At 33.9% G+C, this 24,223-nt stretch overlaps 1 protein-coding gene across 1 annotated transcript in view; it reads left to right on the top strand.

Moving 5' to 3' along the window:
- The first annotated feature begins 13,512 nt into the window (after window positions 1-13,512).
- The window catches only part of LOC126774757 (receptor-type tyrosine-protein phosphatase kappa), a 153,315-nt gene continuing 142,604 nt past the window's right edge, over window positions 13,513-24,223 (top strand). The window contains exon 1 of the mRNA XM_050496293.1: window positions 13,513-13,673. The gene's annotated coding sequence lies outside the window, so the exon portion shown is untranslated. The remainder of the gene's footprint in view (window positions 13,674-24,223) is intronic.

The raw sequence follows: 24,223 nt of genomic DNA, 5'->3' as shown, positions 1-24,223 counted from the left end.
CGCTGTCTGGCAAAAATACTAAATTAAATTTGTTTTACTAACTTTAATTTTTATTATTACCATTAAAAAATCCTACTTTATATGCTAATCATATTTTCAAAGTAACATTTAAATAGGTAATCTATTTGGTATTTACCATATGAAATAACAAAAAAAACTACTGTAGTCTTCGCCTCTTTAAGCCAATGGCGAAAATTAAAGTCGATAAATCGCCACGTCGCTATTTTATCTCTTCTTTTTATGACCTTGTATTTTTCCATGTTCAACATTTTTTTTACATATTTGGGACATAACATCTAAGTTCCCAAGGTTGGTGGTACATAGCTGTGTAAGGAATGGTTATTATTTCCTAAATGGCCAATGTCTAAGTGCGGTGGTGACCACTTACAATAAAGTGGCCCATTTGCCCCTGCACCTGCCTATAACATAATGTATATAATCAGGTCTTCCAGGCCAATCTCAAGAGAGATTAGGACATATTATAGCGCACAAGTGTGTGCGCCAGCATAGGTGCCCTCTCTATTCCCTAACTCTCATAATCCGATGGGACGGCAATCCGACATGATCTGAAAGAGTTCAGGAGCAGCACCAACGGCTTTTACGTGCTTTCCGAGGTACAGGAGTGTATACACTACCAACTTCCAGACTCTGGATTGCTATTGGGAATTTTCGATAGAAAAACTCAATAAGTTTTTATTGGCCCGACCTGGGATTTGAATCCAGGATCTCCGAATCTGTGGCCTTACACCTATCCACTAGACAGTCGTAGACGTAAAAGCGAGGCAGTTGAATATAATATCAGCATCATCTTACTCAGTCTTTGGCCTAATAATTAATTCAAATAACTGACAAAACCAATTTTGGTATCAAGCCTTAAATTAAGCCGCCGCAAACCGGTGCCAATCTTAATCCACAATATCAAACAATGTTTCGGACAAGGATATTATTATAATGTACTTAATTGAAGCTTGTGGTTTTATTCCAACAACTTATCAACGTCGAAAACTTTTAAAAGGTGAATTTTATAAAAATATATATGTCAAACTTGTGATTTAACAGTTTTCATTATTTTATCTTATTTGGTTTTCACATCCGTGATAAATTTTCATTTCTAATGCGATTTAGCCTCCACTAACTTAGGATGATTTTTGTTTCTCAATATATATATGTTTAAATAACTACAATGTACTGTCCACCAACCCAAAATGGAGCAGCATAATGGTGTAAGTTCCAAATCATCTCCATAAAATTTAAGGTAAAAAGTAGCAGCTTGTAAATACAGGCTGTTAGTTTTTAATGTGACAGTAGACCAGCTCATAGACTACATATACATGCAGCCAATAAAAAAGCCACTACAATATTTACATCATCAACGCACCGGCACACGTAAGATATCCGTTTATCTTATATTTACACTGACTCACTTATAGTGTTTCGATGTATGTTCCGCACAAAGAATCGATCAGATTCTAATCAAGCACCGTCATAATGCTTAAATTATTAAATTAAAAAAATCATTACTATAATTAAATTAACGCTTAGCGTAGAAAGCGGATAATATTAAAGTGTAAAATGTGTGACGTCATTATGAATATATTTTTGTCTGTATGTGGATGTTTTGGTATGCGTTGAATTGGTTTTAGAACAATGGACATAAGTACTTCGTTTCCAAGATTGTTGGCATATTGGCGATATAAGGAATGATTAATATTTCTAACGGCACTAATGACTTTGGAGCTGGTGATAACTTACCATCAGGTGGCCCATTTGCACTTCCGCCTACGTTTTTTTTATAAATAAGTATTGAGTATATATTTTGCTCAAGAGACTTAGCAACACAATATCATGAATTTGTCACTTTATTAAACATATAAGTATATAAATCTTACGCTAATCGAAGTTTTTTATTGCTTAGCAATGCATTGTGCTTTGTATTCGAAGATTCTGTTCAATTTGCTTTATGTTCTATTTTATACCATTTATTGAAGAATAAAATCTTTTTGGACTCAAATGTCATGCTGCTCCCTCAGAAACAGGATGTAAAATTTAATATCAAACATATCAATTCTGCTCCGCTGCTGTAGTAAAAAAGTTATTAAATTTATGTATCTTTTAAACTGGCTTTGTTTCGTGATATCCATATTATATGAATACTGGATCGTGTATATGAATAAATTTTTTTTTTTTTATTGTTTTAATTTATATCATATTTTAATTTCCATAACTAATATATATAGACAGATAACTGGTAGCATCGTCGGTAAAGCAAAGGCTAGGGCCATTTTAGGCAAACTACAAAGGCTCGCCGACCGCGTATACCCTGAGGCACAATGTGGTTTTAGGTCCCAACGGTCAACTGTCAACATGATATTTTCACTCAGACAGCTACAAGAAAAGTGTAGGGAGCAACATACCCCCCTAGTCATTGCATTTGTAGACCTAAACAAGGCTTTTGACTCCGTGAGCTGAGAAGGGTTGTACTCGGTTCTTGTCAGAATTGGATGCCCCCAAAACTACTAAGGATAGTGCAATCGTTCCACGAAGATATTGAAGTCACCGTCCTGCACAATGGCAACACATCCACGCCATTCGAAGTACGCCGTGGTGTTCGTCAAGGTTGTGCACTGGCCCCCACCTTGTTCGGAATATTCTTCTCGGTGCTTCTAAAGGTTGCTTTTGCGACCTCTTTTCAATGTTCATAAACTGCAAGAAGACCGTCATTTTAGCACAAGGATGTTTAAAGCAACCAGTCATCTTGTTTACAGGTATTTAACAAATTCTGCTACCTCGCATTTGTCGAGCAATCTCTCGCTTGATGGAGAAATCGACTTCCGCATCGGCAAAGCGACCTCTACGTTCGGGAGGCTCTGTACAAGGGCTTGGGATAATAGATACCTTACGGTGAAAACGAAAATTCTTGTTTACCAATCATGTGTCCTAAGCACACTCTTGTATGGAGCGGAAACGTGGACAACGTACGCATAACAAGAACGCCGACTAAAAACATTTCACTTGCGCTGTCTTCGGAACATTCTGGGCATCACATGGCAGGATCGCGTGACAAACGAGTCTGTTCTAGGCGAGGCACAGCTGCCTAGCATCATGGCCATTCTCAAAAGAAAACGGTTACGGTGGCTGGGACACGTGCATCGAATGGAGCAGACTCGTCTTCTAAGGCAAATACTACTGGGAGAGGTTGTGGATGCAAAAAGGTCTGTTGGGCGGCCTATGCTCCGTTACAAAGATTGCGCTAAGCGTTTAACATCCCTAGCAATCGATGGGAGGAATTGGCAGAGGGCCGCGCCAAGTGGCGACCTATTCACGAAGGTCAATCAAAGCATGACAATGCCTGGTTTAAATTACTAAAAGAAAAATGCACTAGGCGTCATGAGCGGGCTTCAAACCCCCGCCCATCTGGGGGCGCATACACTTGTCGGAAGTGCGGCCGAAGGATCCTCTCTCGCATTGGTCTTTTCAGTCATGAACGCAAGTGCCTTCGCGATGCCGCTTAATTCATCTGTCAAAGATGCAGAGGCCTATATATATATTTTAATTTCGGGAAATAATAGTCAAGAAACGATCTAACAGCTGTTGAAATTAAAAGGATAAATGTCGCTGAAAATAAAGATTATATAATAATGAATCTGTCGCTTTAAGATTATATTTATTTATACTACAACCTTATTGGAAAGACGCACTGCATCCTCTGATAAATAAATTTCATTCATAGTGGTTTAGTATTATTTCAGTTAGGCATAACAAAAAATAAGGCTATTTTCTATTAGTAAATGTTAAAAACATTTTTTATTTCGTAATTACGGTAAATGTTATTCTGTATCAGATATTGTCGTCACTTAATATGTCCTTTGAGACGTGAATAGGGACCGCACTGGAGCATATATTTTCCTAGAAGCAAGTTAATCAATATCGTGTACTCGTAGAACATTATTATTTTGTTTTCTCTTGTCTTTTGAGATTTAGAATATCCTCAAGTTATGCACCTGCTTCGAGTATCCTTCGTTAAGCTCGTATTCAATTACATTTTAAGCCCCTAGTTCCGTAGAATGGCCATTCAAAGTGGTTACATTTCTGAGCCTCGTAGCGTTACATACTTTCAATATTATATACAAGAACTAAAAACTGATTATTGAGTACATTGAAACTGTTTGTTTTAACATATTGTTACCAAATATATTTTAATTAAATATGTACTCAATCCACCACTTTCTGCAACCAGCTGGCTCCTGCAAACTGGATCAGAATTAAAAATAGCTATGTATAAATAATTATTTCTTTGGTGAATAGCAATTCGGATTCATTGAAAATTTAAATAATAACTGGTAAACCAAATGGTAATGGTAATATACAATGGTAATAAACCAATGGTAATGGTAATGGTAAATGTATTATTTACACGAAATTTAGACGTAGAATTTGTTTTGTAAGATTTACTTTAGTTAGTTTGAAGGTGGAAAAATGGACAATCATTAATACTTATTTCATTTATATTTAATAACAAAAAGTGCTTTCTAGAGACAAAAAATATGCGGTACGGCAATTTTTTATAAAAATTAGTTCATACTCAGAGATATTAAAACATAATTGTAATATCATTGGATTTAATGAAATCAAAATTAATAATTCATGTAAGAAGGCTCTTAAGAGTACTTTTGAAGCGTAATTTTCGAGATTAAATGGAATATAAAGCTTATCTTGGTTTTTTAATGTAGATTCCATTGACAAGAATCAGCAGTCAATCAATCAATCAACAGCCAATCATTGTCCACTGCTGAACATAGGCCTCTCCCAAGGTGTGCCAAAGCTCTCTGTCCTCCGCCTTCCGTATCCAGTTGGTGCCCGCCACCTTTTTAAGGTCATCGGTCCACCTGGCTGGAGGACGCCCTACGCTGCACTTGCCGATTTGCGGTCTCTACTCTAGGATTCGTCTGCTCCAACGACATACGTGACCAGCCCACTGCCACTTCAGCCTGCTAATTTTGCAAGCTATGTCGGTGACTCCGGTTCTTTTCCGGATAATCTCATTTCTGATCTTATCCTTCTAAGATACTCCGAGCATAGCTCGCTCCATAGCACGCTGAACGACTTTGAATTTGTGAACTTGTCCCGCAGTTAGTGTCCACGTTTCGGCACCGTATGTCATGGCAGGTAAGACGCATTGGTTGAAGAAAAAACTCAGTACGTACTTAATACTACTGAGTATGTACTGACATAATATATAAGTGAAATTAGATTGGGAAAATTGACGCTTTTTAATTGGACAACTCGAAATCTCAGGCAAGATTCATTTTAAAATTCTTTCATTACGTTGAAATATTAGTTTTACGAGCAATGTCATCGTGGGGTTCGTCACGGATATATATTAGTATATGGGATATAGAAGTTTGTATACTCCCATGCCTCGGATCTGCTGATCCATCGGATTATGAGTGTGATGGACTAGCCGAGACTGGCTGCCGTGGCCGAAATCAGTCAGGAGTATACCGTACTGATGTTACTAATTATAAAATAATTAGTGTATCGATTACTATATTGAATGTATGTAAAACTGTTTGATAAAATAAAGTGACCCATATAATGCTGTTGTAACCCAATAGTATAATTTAAAGCAAACATAGTTAATTCCACTCGAATTAAATGACACAGTTCCCTCCCGTTGTTTTTTTTTATCGTTGTGCTCGAGAAAATTTTTTAAAAAAATTAAGCATATGGAAACACGGTAGTTCTTTACCGGACATAAATCAACAATCTTGTTCTAGCGACTAAGACGCTTCGATTTTCGTCACTAACTTGTACACATAATATGAATAGAGAATAACGAGTATGTATGTATATAAGTACATATGTAGTAGGTATTTTTTTTAACGCAAACAAACACACAAATGTAATAAATTATGCTTTGATTTAATCGTCAATCGTTTGATTTGATATTTTACTGCTTTGTTATATTTTTATACTATATTTTATGTTTAACCCATAGTATAGGCGCTGAATTATTTTCGTAATGTTTTTAATTCACAAGCGTTTCTTTTTTATTACAATTTATTTAGCTTAAATAGGCCTGTCATTTATAATTTTTAATATGAAGTGGTTTTTTTTCGGTAGGTTAAAAGCAACGGTATGAGATATGGGTTAGAAAACATTTTACTTATTTATCTTATGAAAATATATTCATATTTAATCTGAGAGGGTTAAATTTAAACAGTAACTTAGATTAATTGGAAATCTTTCGACAAGAAAACAGTATATTATAATTATTATGTGTCGATATACAAAGAATAAACATTTAAAAGGAGATGTCGTTGACAATTTCTAGACCTATCTTGCAATTCAGTGTTATTGTAAATAATTACTGCGCTGTTTGGAAGTAATCTACTCGATGTCCACTCTCATATAAATTATGCACAAAGGCCTTAAAAGAGAAACCTTGAATTAACTAAACTCGCTCTCCACTTGAATGTATTTATTTATACAAGGAACAGCAAAGGTACATTCACAAAATAAACTATGAACTTGCTATGATATTATTCCAGTACTGTGTGATTACAGACATTTACAGTAATATAAACAACGGTAATACTGATAAAATAAACTATACCGAATCTATTAAAAAAAAATTTAAAAAAAAACCAGTCGGACGGACAAATAGGCCACCTGATGCCATTAACCGTAACAGCCTGTGAATGTCCCACTGCTGGAGGAGAAGGTTTGGAGCTTATTCCACCACGCTACTCCAATGCGGGTTGGTAGAATATACGTGTGGCAGAAATTCATTGAAATAAGATACATGTTGGTTTCCTCAAGATGTTTTCCTTCACCGCTGATGAAAATTGAATGGTTCTTGCCTGAGTTTGAACCCGCGATTATTGGTTCTAACCACTTGTCCATTTCGGCTCGAACACGCAGAACACTAATTTGTTTCATCACATATAGAAATAAATATACCATAATAAATAAGTATTTTTTTAATGAGGAAATGCGTAGGTTATTGATTTTGTTAATAAAATAATTATCAAATACTAATTAAACGAGATTGAGTTTTGTCAATTTAGTTATTCTGAAATGCCTGTCTTGGAGAAACTTTAATATGAATGCCTCCGTAGTTCTGAAAACCATGGCGTGATACACGAAGTGCCAAACAGATTATCATGACAATGACATGGGGAAGTGGAAGTCAGTTACAACGCTAGTTTAACAAATATGTATAAAAAAATAACTTATGGAATGTTCGGTATAAAATGAAAATCTTTATGCTAATTGATTGATATGATTGATTGATGATATTATTTCAAGTTCTTAGATAGATCTTTTTCAAGATAAAAAGATAAAAATGTAACTTGGTACTCACGAGAATTGATGTGTAAATAGCTGACCTCATGTACCGATCTCACGCACAAATTACCACACTTACACACCAGCCCACATCTAGCATAGCGCAGAGTAATTTTCACCGACAACTTTAAAAATTGACTACATAAACGTCGTATACTTTACTGGTGGTAAACTCTGGGTAAGTACCTCCCACTCATCAGATATTTTACTGCAAAACAGCAGTATTTGGTATTGTTGTGTTTCGGTTTGAAGGGTGAGTGAGGCAGTGTAATTACAGGCACAAGGGACATAACATCTTAGTTCCCAAGGTTGGTGGCGCATTGGCGATGTAAGCGATGGTTAACACTTTTTACAGTGCCAATGTCTTGGCATTGGTCATCACTTACCATCAGGTGGCCCATATGCTCGTCCGCCTACTTATACTATAAAAAAATACACTAAAGAAATTAATTGGAATAGAGTGCAGTAACGCATCTGCGCGTGCGTATATCTAACTGCTAGTTTCTGAAAAGATGTGACAGATTAACTAATCTGACAAATTTTTTTTTTCAGCCTTTAGCCGTTCACTGCTGGACGAAAGCCTCCCCCATAGAACGCCAACCATCCCGATCTTGGGCAGTCCGCATCCATCCCGAACCTGCCACCTTTTTTAAATCGTCGGCCCATCTTATCACAGTGTTTACGTCAATACCCCCCTGACTAATTACTTTAAGTGAATAACAAAACGTCTATTGCAAAATCGGCTAAGATCGACCAATGGCCAAGCGGATTAAAGTCAAAGTTGCAGAAAGTGCGGAAGTTAATCACATCTTGATTATCTATACTAATATTATAAAAGGCGGAAGGAACACTGTCTGTCTGTTACGCTTTCAAGGCTAAACCACTGAACCTATTTTGATAAAATTGCTATGAGACAAACTTGAACCCCAGGAAGGACATAGATTCTTTTTTTATACTTACGAATAGCATCTGCTTCCCTTCAATATGTGGGCGATGCCGCGGACGAAAACAATTTATAAATATATTTATGCATTGTTTCGCATAAAACATACGCGTTATATAAAGTACACGCGAAATACTCGTAGGTTGAGAAGGTCTAGTTAAGCCTGTGCCTGTCTCCTACGCTGTGCCTCGCCAAATGTACGCTGATTCTTGGCTTAATTCAAATGTGCGATGAAATATTTAAATCATTTTAGAAATAGAAATGTCGTTGCTAAAATTTAATTTGAAAAAGTAGTTTTTAGTATATTATGAGGTTGAAATAATGCATTAAAGGTATGCGGTAAAGGTGTATGCTCTGATTTTTGCTCTTAACACTCTGGTAGACTAACAACATTGGGAGATAATGCTTAGCACATATTTTATGTAATATATTAAATTTCATAATTTAAATTTCCTCGTTTACTGGCTCATAAAGCTACAAACCGAGATCTTCAATAATCCTAAGACCTAAACCGGGTTGGTTGAATAAAGTTTTTCCGTCTATAGATTATCAATCGCAGTGCTTCTTAGGAATTTATCTCGGAAACTCGTAAAGCCTTGCTCCTGCGCCCGATCTGTCCGTCTTCAGTCGTATCGGATTGCTACCAATCGGGCTATTAGCGTGATTTAAAAGAGAATAAGCCTGTGTTTAAACGAACACATAGATACTCGTATTACAATATGTCCTGCGTAGTTGGCTAGTCCACAAGATCGGCGTGACTAAAGTACTGTCGAAAAGACATTAATACCTTTATGTGAGTAATATATCTTAAGAGTAGACTTTTACTAACGTGTAATTAACTTTGATTGATCTTGGCATACAAATGCTTACATAATATTATACTAGTATTCAGCTGGTGATCCTATTTGTCCATAATCATTCGTGAAAATTTGACAATTTGCTTTTTTCTTATACTGACTGAACACTAAAGATCTCTCATAGCTACCAAACGAAAAAAAAAAGAAAATTAATTAAGAAACAGGAGAAAAGGTAACATTTTTGTCTTTTCCTATTTATCATAAGCCATAAGAATGGTATTCGATTTGTTTGATTATGGAACATGGTTTTACAATGCCAATACAAATTTAAGCGAGCAAATTATTAAATTAATGATCTTTCGACTTACGAATTTGAAAATTGAATAGAATAGAAATTCTTGCTATAATTTGAAATATGTATTGTAAATAGTTACATTTTGTAACTTGGTTTATGAGTCAGTGAGCCAGTGTTAATCAAATAATCTTTTTTTTTTTAATTCAACCTTCTTTCATTATGATAGGCCTTCCCGAAACATGTCAAGCATTTCTCAATAAAGATAAACTTAAATATATTAATAATAAATCTAATCTCACTCTGCTTGTATTATGTACAAACACGACAAAAATAAATATTAAATTATTTTGTACTTCATTGCCGCAAATTGTTCTCAACACGGCGGGTGGTTTCTCCTTCTTCCTAATTTTGTTTCTTTTTTATATTGTTTTCCTCGATCGCACGTTTGTCCACATTCCCCTTACGAATAAACACACCTAAAGATATTTTAATACGTAATTGTTTCGAACCAAATTACTTTTTTTATGTTATTAATTAAATAAATATGGAAATAAGAATAAAAAAAAATGTTCTAAACATCATATATGTTTTCCATAAATTTACAATAATGATTATCGTCGATCTGCGACCACTGAGTGAAAACAGTGCATATTAAAAGTGAATGAACGACAAACCATAAGTCCCACGGTAATACTGAAAATGTATTGCACGAATGAATGGAATATTAATAGGCATTAAAACGATAGTTTCCGCCGTTAGTTATTAGCACACAAATAGAATGATCCTATGTGCTTTAGAAAATCGTTGGTAACCGGTATCTAGACAACTATTGAATGATATAGGAACTTATTACCTTACACGTGCCACTGAAATTGCTTCCCCACTTCCCCTAATTCCGACTTCCAATATTCAAAGCAAACAAACTATAAATTATTATTTTGCATCTTAGCACGTTTAGCATTTGAACGCTTTAATTTTATTATTGTTATGTTTACGGCAGAAAAGTAAATAGATAGGGGATCTATTTCGCAGTAAGTTGTAAGATCTTTTTAAAGACTGTCTTATTTATATTCTCATAGACATTTGTGTCCATGCCGAGCTTAAGTTTTTTTTGTTATGTTTCGCTCTATTATTTTTGAATTTAATGACATAACTTTATAGTCGTTGTATTGGCAGCCATAGAGTCATGGTAACGCTTTGCAAAGTAACATTACATTAAGTAACGCAAACCTCGGTTCCAGTCAACTACTCATAGCATTGATATAGTAAAATGTGGCTCACTCCGCTTAATTGACTGAGCATGTTGGTCGTGGTGCCCGAGGGATGAAGTCAGTCACGGATTATACACATACGCAATTTTGGCAATCGCGGATAGGCCCCACGCTGAGGGGCCCTGTGGGGTAAAGTAGTTTTAAATTGATCATTACGTAAATGTTTCACAAAGATTTTAGTAACTATCAACATCTATTAATCACTATTGGAATTTCACAAAAGCAATTTTATATTCGTGACGTCATTAGTAACGGGATATTAAAAATTTGACTTTTGTATACCAACGACTTAGCTTAACGCTACTTTTCTAACTAGAGGCTAATCTCCGTGAGGTAAGCGGGATTTCGAGACTACCATTGCCTAAATGCCACAACGATATAGCTTAATCCGGTCTTGCATGAAGTTACTAATCTGAAGGTCCACTTGGCCATCAAAAATGTTTTGAGTTATGTATCTTCATAAAAATTGGTCTAAGCAGTGGTAGTTCACCCTTGTACTAGAATCAATATCCGTTTATTTTATAGCCTTTTTATTACGAAAGACCTAGATCGAATTGTATAAAAACTAAATCAGCCTTCCATTGTGCTATAATACACTTAGCTTGAAATGAGTTTGAACTTTTTCAGCGCGTACGTACGTGAAAAGCCACTCACGCACGCGCACTCACACACACTTAAATATATTGTTGTTGATAAAATTAATTCGTGAGAAAGATTATATCCTTCCGATTCAGATCTACGCTAGAGGTACTTCTTATAAAATATGAAAATAAAACAGATACTTATAAACAGTGTCATACATAAATTTAAATAATGCAATAATGCAAAGGCGTCATTGTATTTACTGATTAATTAATATTTGGAAAATAAGCAACTCCTTAACGTTTAAAAGCTTAACTGTTTTACACATACTGTTTCTTATTAGTAATTCTTACATTATTCTATCAATCGAATAGGACAATGTATTATGTAGCAAAATTGAAAATATTTAAACATTCGAATCATATCTTCCTGATCATGCTACTTCTTAAATGAAATATTTAATAATTCAGCAGTGCTACTCACGCACTCACTTTGTATTACTTACCTAAATTGGAAACCGACTAACGGTGATACGCTTTTTCGATGCGTGTATCCTTTTAATGTTATTTTATTAAAGTCAATGTCGCATATGACTTTCTGATTCATTACTGATATTTCATTTCACGATCGCATTTTGGGGAAAGTTTTGCGTTTATTTATACAAAATAGATCTGCAGTTCAAAGTAGATAGAAACCTTTTTGTACCTCCATAAAAAAGAAAAAAATACCTAACACATGGATACCACCTAATTAGCTTTAGCGGCTATTCATAAATATAAAGACACTAACAGGTCTAAATACAATCAATATTTAGTATACAGCTTAAGTTCGATTTCACTGATCACGGGAACTTCACTCTACAAGTGTAAGGAGCCGGATAGTAACTATTAACAAAAATCAATGTGCAGTATCTAGTAAATAAGATGTTCATTTTTAATTGTTCATTTATTCCTCATGAAACAGACAAAAATAATGTGAAAGTTTAATCAAGTTTCCGATTCTATTTCCTTTTTATTAACTATATTCTAACAAACAGCGAAAAAGAAAATTGTACATGTTCCCCACATTGAGTAATGTTTTAATATCCGGGTGCAAATAGTGACTACATTTGAGAATAAGTGGCAATTTTCATATACTTATCCATAGAGCGAATGGTTGTCAATGATTGTCGAGATTTACAGAGTATAATAACAAGAAATGCAATTAGCACAGAAAATAATAAGAATAATTTATAAGATGTATTTCATAATAAAACAACAGCTGAAACTGAACAATACGAAAAGCAATGAACACCAGTTCCCAAGCAAAAAAATTCGTCGTAATTAAGCCTCTTGACATGATATAATAAAATTATGCTATCTCGTAAGCATGGAAAACTATGGACTTCAAATACATCGTGCAAAGAGTTACAATTCGTTGGATCAGGCAAAGTTTTAATGACCCGGGTAGAAGTGGTCGCTATAGTTGAGAACAAGTGGCAATTTGCACGTTAAAAATATAACAGTACGAGTCGCTGGCGATTGTTTTTCATTGCGTCACGCCGTGACGGCTTTCCCGAAGCGAAATCGCTGTGACGAGACCGAATTGTTATCCCATTTGTTATATTTTATTATACGTTTTACAGTTTCCGTTTGTTTCATTCATTTAACTCTTTAATATTATTTTTTCCTACGATAATGTTTGTTTTTTTCTGTTTGTATAAAATTTTATAGAACAGTCGGCATATTCAATGAGTGCAGCCACGATTTTCTCCGATTGTTTGAACGTAATTATATTCGGTACATACAAAGGAAGGTATTTTTAAGAGATTTTAAACCATATCAGATATTAATTTAAATCATAAGGACAAACAATTTTCGTATACTAGTTCCATGGGCAAGCGGATTTTTCTTTTAAAAAATATTGGTCATCTTGGTTGCATGTATAGTGTATACATCTTGGTCCCTATTATATAATTTCATTATACAGTAGGAAAACAATCATTACAGGAGCAGTTTTTTCATACCTAAATGTAAAAACTAATGTTTTTTGCTTCCTCCTACCTTCTTACATCATTTTTACAATAGAATGACTAAAATCTAAAAAGTAACACACATCTCGATCTGCGCACAGAAGACGTTTCAATTATTAATAATCGCACCGTAAAACGTGAAAATTTCAATGGGTCCCCCATCGGCGGGCCGATTATCCGTTAAATAAATTTTATTCGTGATAAGGCGAGGGGCGGGCGGCGGCAAGGCGCCGGCGGGACGCCCTAGTCGCCGCCGACCGCTCGCCAAGCGACGACGTGTCGCTCCCGTCGTGAAGCTGCGCTAATTTTACACGCCACTTATTTCCACACCGCTCTTCTAACCATTGACCCACTGACAGTGAATTGTGTTCTTGCAGCGAGTGTGAGTTACTCTCCTGTCAGCGACCTCCCAGCTGTAAAAAACGTAAGTACTCATATTTGAGACAACTTTGACGCGTCTTAATAAACCGACGTTACGGCCATTTTATAGAATGCCGTTCAACCTTGAAATGTTCAGTATTTTGGTCATTGTATCACTTATGACTGATCTTTCTCTGTATCGAAAGTTTCAGAGTAAAGGTCTTCATTTAAAAATAGCTTGCGATGTATTAACATATACGTGAATCTGGGTGTTGTTTGAGTTCGGGCCTGACCATTCATATTGTGGTAGAGTTTAAAAACTTGCCTCGAAATTATGTCAAGGTATATTCACCTTGTATTTTATGCAATTAACAAAGTTTCAGTGGTTTGCGAAGATATAAAAATCTTACAATAGACGCGGTGATTACACACATTCTTGCCAATCGCATGCCAGATATCTTTCTATTCTCGAAAACTAAACTCGACTCGTACAATATTTAATATAAATTTCAGCATCGTATTGAACATTTACGAGTTCTTTAATATTCGAATTGTTTGCGAACTATAATAATTAAATATTTAAATTTTTATATTTCAAATGATATACTCCAAGACGACTACATACAAATTAAATCTCTTAAAATAATATTTAATATAATAAAGTCATATTCATTTTACCCAATTTCTACATATACAGATATACAAGTTGGAATAATATTATTTGCATTGGGATAATATTAATGATATTTAAATTTATATTTTATTAACGACTACCTTCATGAAATTGTTAAATAGCTGTAATTCGTTATGGCTCAAAGTTAGACATATGGTAATTGAAATACGCATATCATAGAAAAATAAGTATAATTAGAAAATTATAAATAAAATAATATATATATAAACTGTTTCAATATAAAATAAAAAATAGCATTAAAATTGTTTATTAATACATTTAAGTATGGAACTTCATAAAGCACGTCCACTAATCAAAATAACGAACCATACTTGAATCTTATCAGTTGTAATCAAACACAAAATGTCTTGATAAACAGTGTAACATAAATCCGGCAAGCTATTGATGCGGTACGGAAATTGCTTCCCCCCAGTGCCGGCCACGTTTCCTGCCATCACACAGTTTTCTAAATGCTCGCAGCATTCTATGTTCGCATTCTAAATCCCTTATATTCGGTCTCATATATGCTCTTTTGTTAGGATAAAGTATTTTATCTTCTATATTCAATAAAAATGAATGTTTCTATGTTTGTCCTCTATGCGCTCGTAAAATATTCATCCGATTTTGATGAAACTTTTGTGAGATGTACTACTTACGTCAGCAAAGGCCTGGGCATATATAAAAAACATTTTTTTTTGTATATTTGTCCTCCAATATAAACGTTTTATATAGACCCATCTATTCAACCCGTTCGAAATAAGGGCGGGTAAAATACTCATGAAATCTGTCTTAAAAGGTGGATAAAGCATTGTTATTTTTATATGACAGTTCCTTTTACTTTAAAGTAAAAAGTGTATGACTTTATTAAAAAAAAAACAATAATATTATATTAACGTTGTATTAGTTGTTGAATTGATGAACAAATTATATTATTAGCTTAAAAGTTGTTTGAGAATAATTATGCGAGTAATTAAGTCCGTAATCCAGCCATACGTATTGTTGTTATCTGAAGTGATTCAATTATGACTTATAACAGTAAGTTTATTTCATTAAAAATATATTATATTTTTATTGATTTTTTAACTTTTAATATCGTAATTGGAAGCTAATTAGAAATCACTCGGGCTAGACCGCAACTATCTTGAGGCAACATTTTGATTGATGACAACATACTTATCTTCTTCTCCGTATTTTTACTGGTTCTCCTGTCCGGTAATAGTGTTGTGGATAAAAACATTTAAAAAAAAAACAAAATTTTGGACAAGGGTATTCCTTTATGGAGACAGTTTTGGAGCGTATTTTCAGCACGCTGAAGTAGTATAGGCAACGAATTACAATAAGCTGTAGAGATTGTGTTTTAGTGGATTTACATGAACAGAATTGAGTTTTGAGAGAAAGCGATAAGGATATCGCCAAGAACGATATAAATTATAAAACGAAATGAAATTTATGTACTGCAGCGCTCTGTATTATTAGTTACAATGACGTAGACAGTATAAAAACCTTATCCATGAAAAATAAAGAATTTATGGTTCTATGTATATTAATATCAAACAGATATACCAACATCATTTATATGTATATAAAATAATGTTAACCAATCATCGTTCGTCGCATATATAAAGAAGAATTCATTTAGAAATGGCGTTTCGAATGATAACTCTAAATAAACGTCAGATCAATATAATATCGATACACTTTATTAATGCCAAGAAAATATTACGATTAATATTGAAGCGTTTGCCAATTCCCTGACCATTATCGTGATCATTTTCCTTGTGATAAAATTGAAGTACACTAAGACTTTGCCACCACAGACTTTGCCAGACTTTGAACAAAGCTGGTGAAAAACTACCCGAAGTTTCTTTTCCAATTACTTATGTCTCATACTTAAGAATTCTTTTTTATAAAAGTAAAGTAATATCCGGTCAGTGTTTAATTGGTGTGGCAGACGTTCATCCATCACATGCAGATTTGCTCACAATGTTTTCCTTCACCATCGAGATTAATTAATAACTATAATTTAAGCATATTTACGCCTTCTAACTACTGGACTATTTTTATTGTTTTATTCTTCTTAGTCGTATTTGTTTATTTAAATACATTTATTTAATATAGAAGTATTACACTTACTCATTGATAGTCAAACTAGAAACGTTTCAATAAAGAAAATACCCTGACCTTACCGGAGAAGAACCTGCCTGAAATGTTATCCAATTTTGTATTTTCAATATAACATTTCTTGCTAGAAGGCGGTCGTCTTATTCCTAAGATGATGCCTTGAAATCACTAATTATTATAATTTATATAATAATCTTTTGCACGCAAACGTTCTTATTTCGGTATAAACATTGTCATATATATATATATTGAATAGCTAGGTGGACGAGCGTATGGTCCACCTGGTAAGTGTTCACCAACGCCCATAGACATTGGCATTGTAAGAAATCCATCCATTGTTAACCATCGCTTTCATCGCCAATGCGCTATCAACCTCGGGAACTTAGATGTCATGTCCCTTGTGCCTGTAATCATACTGGCTCACTCACCCTTCAAACAGGAACACAACAATAACAAGTATTGCTGTTTACGGTACAATATCTGATGAGTAGGTGGTACCTAACCAGACGAGCTTGCACAAAGCTCTACCACCAGTATATATAGCTTATAAGGGTGCAACTGTCGAAGTCCTGGAAAGTCCTCCGGAACAGACGTATTTCCGGCCGTGGCGGACTTACTGTTCCATCGGATTTTTAAAGTGAAAAAATACAGATTGCATATGTATTTCTGCACACACTTGTGCACAACGATAACATTTCATGCACAGTTGACTGATGTCTCATGAGAATGGTCGCTTTGGCCAAAATCGGCCAGAAAAACATCAGCAACCAAAACGGTGTTAACCAACTACGATTTATTTATTATTATTTATCTTATTTCTCTAATTATAATCAACGTATTGTGCTACAGAATAATCACAATTATAATAATAAATGTCGAAGTAAAGGCCTTTAGACTGTTTTTTAAAAAGCATGACGTCAGCATGCTGACGTCATGTTCACCACTCTCACTCATATTAAACTAATAATTTGTACGTGTTTTAAATCTCAATCAGTAAAACAAACTATAGCATGTAAATTAACAGTTTTAATCAAAACCACACTTATTTATTTATACTAAATAAAATAGTACACAAGTATTTACAATATGAAAATGATAAAGAAGAAATAAAGCTAATTTCATAAGTTTTTCTAATAATAACACAAATAGTAAATAATAGAAAACAGAAAGTAATACGTAACTTATTCACAGCGCGTCCGCCTCGGTGAGCCGCTCGTTCCGTTCCCTCTCGCAACCAGCCTTACTCTAATGTGGCATCGGCCCATTTTTACCGACGCGGACTGTTTTATCTGAGAGCTACCCACCTAGCGCCGTTAGCGTATATAGATAGGACTTATAATAATTTGGCAACTCTCAAGTACTAATTAAACAAATTAATAAGAAATAATTATTTCTAAAATCGTCTTATAACATTTACTAATTATTTAAATTATAAAGTTACCGTTATTATAATATTAAACACTTCTTATTCACCACTCCTAGATGGCGTTTGAGCGCCATCTAGGATTAGATGACAGAATTACAAATAAATAGTCAACTCGATTAATAACATAAATCATTGTTATAACAATGTTTAAATATAGACTTCTATAATTGTCTAAAAATATGAAATGATTTTAGAACTGTAATAAAGGTAAATATGTAAACTAATATTAAACTTTACTGGTGGTAGGGCTTTGTGCAAGCTCGTCTGGGTAGGTACCACCCACTCATCAGATATTCTACCGCAAAACAGCAATACTTGATATTGTTGTGTTCCGGTTTGAAGGGTGAGTGAGCCAGTGTAATTACAGGCACAAGGGACATAAAATCTTAGTTCCCAAGGTTGGTGGCGCATTGGATATGTAAGCGATGGTTGACATTTCTTACAATGCCAATGTCTAAGAGCGTTGGTGACCACTTACCATCAGGTGGCCCATATGCTCGTCCGCCTTCCTATTCTATAAAAAAAAAAAAAAAAAAAAAACTATTAACATTTATGACGATTCACGCTTACACAACTCACAAAATCATCAATCACATAGTTATGTGTTTATAATCAACTAGATAATTACATACATTACAATAATAATGATTATAAAATTATTAAAGCTGAAACAACTATGTTTTAAATTGTTTTAATTATAACATGCGCGACATAAAATCATGTTTGTGCCGATATATACATATATCAGAAAACTATGCAATGTCATTGAAAAAAAAACTGACTACCATATAGTAGTTTCCTAGCTGAGCCAGTGACATTCGGTACATTTGACACGGTAGCTTTTTAGTCATCTGACTTTTTACATTGGTTTGAACGAAAATTAATACTGGTTCTTGTGACGAATCGGTTTATACATTATTTTCATTTATATATGTCATCGTCAACGTCAATGTCATTATTATATATTAATTACTTTGGATATTATAATAAGGATACAGAACGTCAAAAGTATTTAACACTCATTTTGTTTTTTTGCAACTAATTATTAGTCTTGATTTAAAATAGATTTTCAGCATTTTCGCTGTCTGGGTCAGGGCTTCTACCTTTTACTTTTGTCAAACTGCCAGTTCTAAACTAACGCTACAACAATCATCTAAGGCTAAATTAAATATAATAATAGTTTATGATTTTTTTGGTATCTGTTACTATTTTCAAACGAGTTTCATTGATATATTACTTAATGGAAACCTATTATTAGATAGGTCAATGATCTTAATATGACGAATTGCTGGAGATATTTGTGCCAAAAATTTGCTGTTGTTGTTATAAGAATTACATATACATGTATTTTTAATTGATCTTTTGTCTGCTAATAATAATTTAGAAAACGGAAGCGAGTTCCTTCGCTGTTAAGCTTAACGCTTTTTTCAAAGTACTTAAACTGTTTCATATGTGTAATGCAATTTCTATGTAAAAAAAAAAATGTATATATATATATGTAGTGTTAATAATCAATATTTTTTTTTTAATTTATAATTTATATCGGTTTAACGGTCCTTACAAACTAGGAATAAATAATATTCGTGTATGGTACCAATTTATTACAAGTACATTTAACATCAAACATACTTAAATTATACAATGTATCTATTTTATTATATTATAGTTTTGGGTACATTTTTGTTTATTGATCAATCACTCATTCGTGATTACTGCTAAAACCATAAGGTATAATAAATCTATTACGAGTTAGAGTAGCACAAAATCCTTAATGACATTAAAATCATAAGTTATTTTAGTTGAACTAAAATGATATTTAAAAATAGCACTTTCATAGCATTATAGTACGTAATAAAGCTAAATAAGGCTTAAAAAACCGCTCCCTGTATTTTGAAACACAACCTCGCATGGATTGTGTTTACGGCGTGAGCACGTTACTTTGCGCTCGCTAAGTAAATCAAGTGCAAATTACATTCTCGGGTAGGATATTTCAAAGTAATTGTCTTCGTTGCTGTAGTTTCCACGAACAAATGTCATTTTCAATTTTCTTTCTTTTCAAATTAAATGTACAAAACTTTAGCACTTATTTCAGTGATGAGTTTTATCAACACTTTTTAAGACAGCTTTTAAGAGGTAAGCTATTTCCGTATTTTATAATTTTCTTTTAATTCTTGAAAAATGTCATGATGATAATAGTCCAATAAATATTAGATTTCGATGACCGGGTTCGTAAAATAAAAATATATGCTGTTACTTGCACAGATGGATGCATGGATAAGTGAATGAGCTAGTGTAACTACAGGTGCAAGGGACATAACATCTTAGTTCCCAAAGTTGTTGACATATGGCTAAACAAATGGCACATCTTCTCAACAAATAACAATATTAAGTAAACAACAATAACAACAATGTGTGCAACAACAGTAACAGCAATGTGTGCAAGGTTTCGGTTTAATTGGTTGGCTGGAACTGGTTTAAAACTTAGTTGAAAGATTTGACCCACTCATACTAAGAGATGAAGCTTTTATACATAAATTATATTAAACTTTGTATATCTGGACACCCTGATGAACTCCCATAAATGATACCTCTAGTATAATCTCTTAATATGAACCTCCAGTTTGTAAGGATGATCAAAGTCGAATATAACAACTAAATAATTAAGCTTTGATTGGTCATTGGTCAGTGGCAGCTGACCCATGAGCGTTCGGACAAAAGCGAAATTAGTTAATCGAACTTGGACAAGCCTTTTAGAAACTGGATAAAAGACTGTTTACATTTATATATAATTATAAGTCGTATTAAAATCTGCCATCTGCGTAAATTCACCAAGCCCCATTGGAGCGCATGTTGGAAAAATCTTCACTCTTCGCATCTAAAGAAGAGGAGGCCTTTGATCATCAGTGGAATACTTACAGATAGTCACTCAAATCATAAAAAAAAAGTTTTTTGTCATAAAAAAATCTAAAACGCTCCAAATATTCCATAGCTACTACAAGGGGCTACGTGGATATATCGTTTACCGTTTTAAAATTGTATGGCGTTTTATCTAACAAGATCTCCATTTACTCATAGCGCTGCTGTGCCGCAGTAACAATGTTAAATTTGTTAATGCATATTGCATCGGTGCATCACTAAAAACTAATGTCGCTTTTGGTCAACACAAAGTACTGTCCCATCTCGTAAAATGCGATAGTAATGGGCTTGGCATGCATTGCTACCAATTTCAATAGAATTGGGTTAAAGCTGTATACGTCCGTTATTCACGTTTTTCGTTCTTAAAAATTAGATAAATATCGTACTCTCATTGTATTTTGTATAAACCTAGATAACCCAGTGGTCAGAATATAAGGATCTTAACTGAATATTAGTAGATCAAATCCGGACGGCCACATTTAATTTTCGTGTGCTTAATGTGCATTTATTTTTCATTTATAATTCATCTCGTTTTTGGAAATTTTCGATCTCGTGCAATTAATTGTATCTAATTAATACAAATTTTTGATATTTTAATTGGATTTTTGTAAAAAAAGAGTAACTACTGAGTTTGTTGTCAGTTCTTCTCGGTAGAATCCACATTCCAAACCGGTAGCGCTTGACGATTCAAAAGTACTTATAAAAGTGTATATAATTATTGGTGCATACAAAGCGTTACAGTTTGTGGGAAGAATAACTCGAGTGTTTGTTTCATATGCAGATTAATTTGACAACTTGCCCATGACTTTCCAACAGCTTTTATCAGAAGTTTTGCTAAAGCTAGTGAATACGTTTAACTCTCTATACACAAAAAAACGATACAACGTGTGGACATTTGTAAAGCTGGATAAATTAAAAAATAATGGGCCCGGCACCAGAAGGTTAATAAAAACATAGTTGTATGAAAAAAAAAATCTTAGATTATCCATTTGCTTGGCTCAAGCCTCCTCTCCGCATCGAGGAGAAAGTTGTAGAGCTTACTCCGCAGAATTGCTGCTTCCTTCACCACCTAGCATGAGATGAACTATAAACACAAATTATGATCATGAAAATTCAGTGGTGCTTCCCTGGGTTTTGTCTCGGAAACATCAGTTAAGATTCACGTTATCTAACCACTAAGCCACTAGGCATAAGAGAGCGTTACGTCATACGAGTCGTTTTTAACACCAAGACGTGCCAATTTACGTTTTACATCGATAGCCAGTAATTTTCGAAGTTTTCTATTACACCACGCTCATTCATAATTGTTCATTGTAATTTATAAGACGACCGCAAACCTTAATTAATCCGTCGACCCAATCAGTAATCCGATCCCAAACAAACCCCGACGTTGACACTGATTACGCGGTGGAGACTAAGTAAAACATATCACATATAAATATTTTAACAAATATCAACAAAAATTGCGTCATTTTAAATACACTTCATATCTAATAAAAACATATTAGTTAATATTAAGACTTAACATTTATGTATAGTACTAAATACCCGGCAAACATTGTTCTGTCTGTGATTTGATGATGATGATTCCTAATCGCTTTCAGCCAGGGCGACGACTCTCAATGGAGACTAGCCACTACGCAAGATTTATTTTAGTGTACAAGGGTGTGTGCAAACACAGGTGCACTCTATTACTTCATTATCCGATGGGACGGCACATCTGACACGACAGAAAGAGTTCAACTGCAGGACCAACGAATTTAAGGGCTCTAGCCACTAGATCAACGAAGCAGTCACTCTGTGTATATCAATGGTCACGACGATCGGTTGAATGATATAGAAGTTGTGCTGCAGCGCCGTCCAACAACAGTAATCACAGCCTAATCCAACACAATAATCCCAACATCCACTTTTATCTTTTTCTATATATTTATATGTATTTTTAGGAATCAAGATGGAAATAGGTTTTTTAAAGAGATAAATCAAAACAACAATAAGTTTAACGTATTTCGAGACGTACAATTAAGACAAAATTCCGTTTAAATAATTTAAATCTATACAAAGGAATCAAGACTGAGCAACTGAAGTATGAGATATCCACCACAACCGAGAGTTCAAGCTGAAGTGTCGTAACGCCAGCCTGGCCGGCCGATGAGCTCCGCAGGGCCAGTCTCTACCACGATGACCATCACGTGATCAAATCGAGCCTCTAGGCCACGGCCCTTCGGAAGATATTCCTAACAATATATGTATATATAAGCGAAATACCATTGGCCGATTGACTCATCACGAGATCTCTGAAACTATGGGTCCGATTGATTGTGTGTAGCATAGTTACTCCTTTTGCGATGAAGACGGATTTACACAAATCCTATCCAAAATATTTTTGTCATCATCTGAAATTTGGTATTTCAAAATTTAACATTTAGTAAATTGGTGTCGAAGACTTATTAATTTCAAACAGATATATGAGATTTTTTTATGGTTTATATATGAGATAAACATTTACAATAGATTAGTCAGGTCACAGAGAAACGAATATTATTATCCCCTTGATTGAAAAATATATGTTATTCAAAGTTAAATTTAGTAACTTCAGTAATCAGTAATAAAATAAAAATAATTTATTTTCACTAATTTATGTTCGTATGTCGTAGATTTTCTACGAGATAACTTCAAAAGGAGAGGCGACGAAAAATTTATCAAGTGTTTATTATTCTCGAACAACTGTCAACTGAAAACGGTCAAATTTATTTATTAATTTGATATAATATTTTAACTGGCTCACTATTAGAATACGTTTGTTTTATTACGGTGAAAAAACCTGTTATTTGATCATTGTGTTATAGTATTGACTAGTAATGTGTGTTAGTGTTGCTATTAAAAAATAATTACAAATTAATTAAAAATAACTTATTAAATGTTGAACATATTACACACATTAAACGTACAAAATGTAGCGTACCTCTTTTAATTTTATAAATATCAACAGTGTATTAAAACTTAAGCCGACCTTAGTTTTGACGCACTTATCTCATCAAATTAAGGCTCTGCCATATATGCTACATTAACATACCTATATAAATAGAATTTAAATGAGGTGACTGTATTACGAATATTCTTGCCGTTAATTATATGTTATGGCAAGACATTGCTACAAACATAGCTTTCGGATTGGTTAGTTTCTAATATAAGATTATTGATCGCTGAGTTTTGGTGTCATATTGTGTATTATTGGTTTATATTTGGTTTCATTAAGTTATTGGTTTAGTTGAAATTAAAATTTGGTTTTGATATATTTAAATAACATAAAACAAAAAGGTAGATATTCTACCGCCAAACAGAAATACTTAGTATTATTGTGGTCCGGTTTCAAAGGTGAATTCCTGTGTAATTACAGGCATAAGGGACATGACACCTTAGTTCCCAAGGTCGGTGAAACATTTGAACCGCCTACCTATTTAAAAAAAAATCGCTT

The sequence above is a fragment of the Nymphalis io genome, chromosome 17, assembly GCF_905147045.1.
Source record: "Nymphalis io chromosome 17, ilAglIoxx1.1, whole genome shotgun sequence".
NCBI lineage: Eukaryota > Metazoa > Arthropoda > Insecta > Lepidoptera > Nymphalidae > Nymphalis > Nymphalis io.
This window is presented reverse-complemented; position numbering and strand designations above follow the sequence as displayed.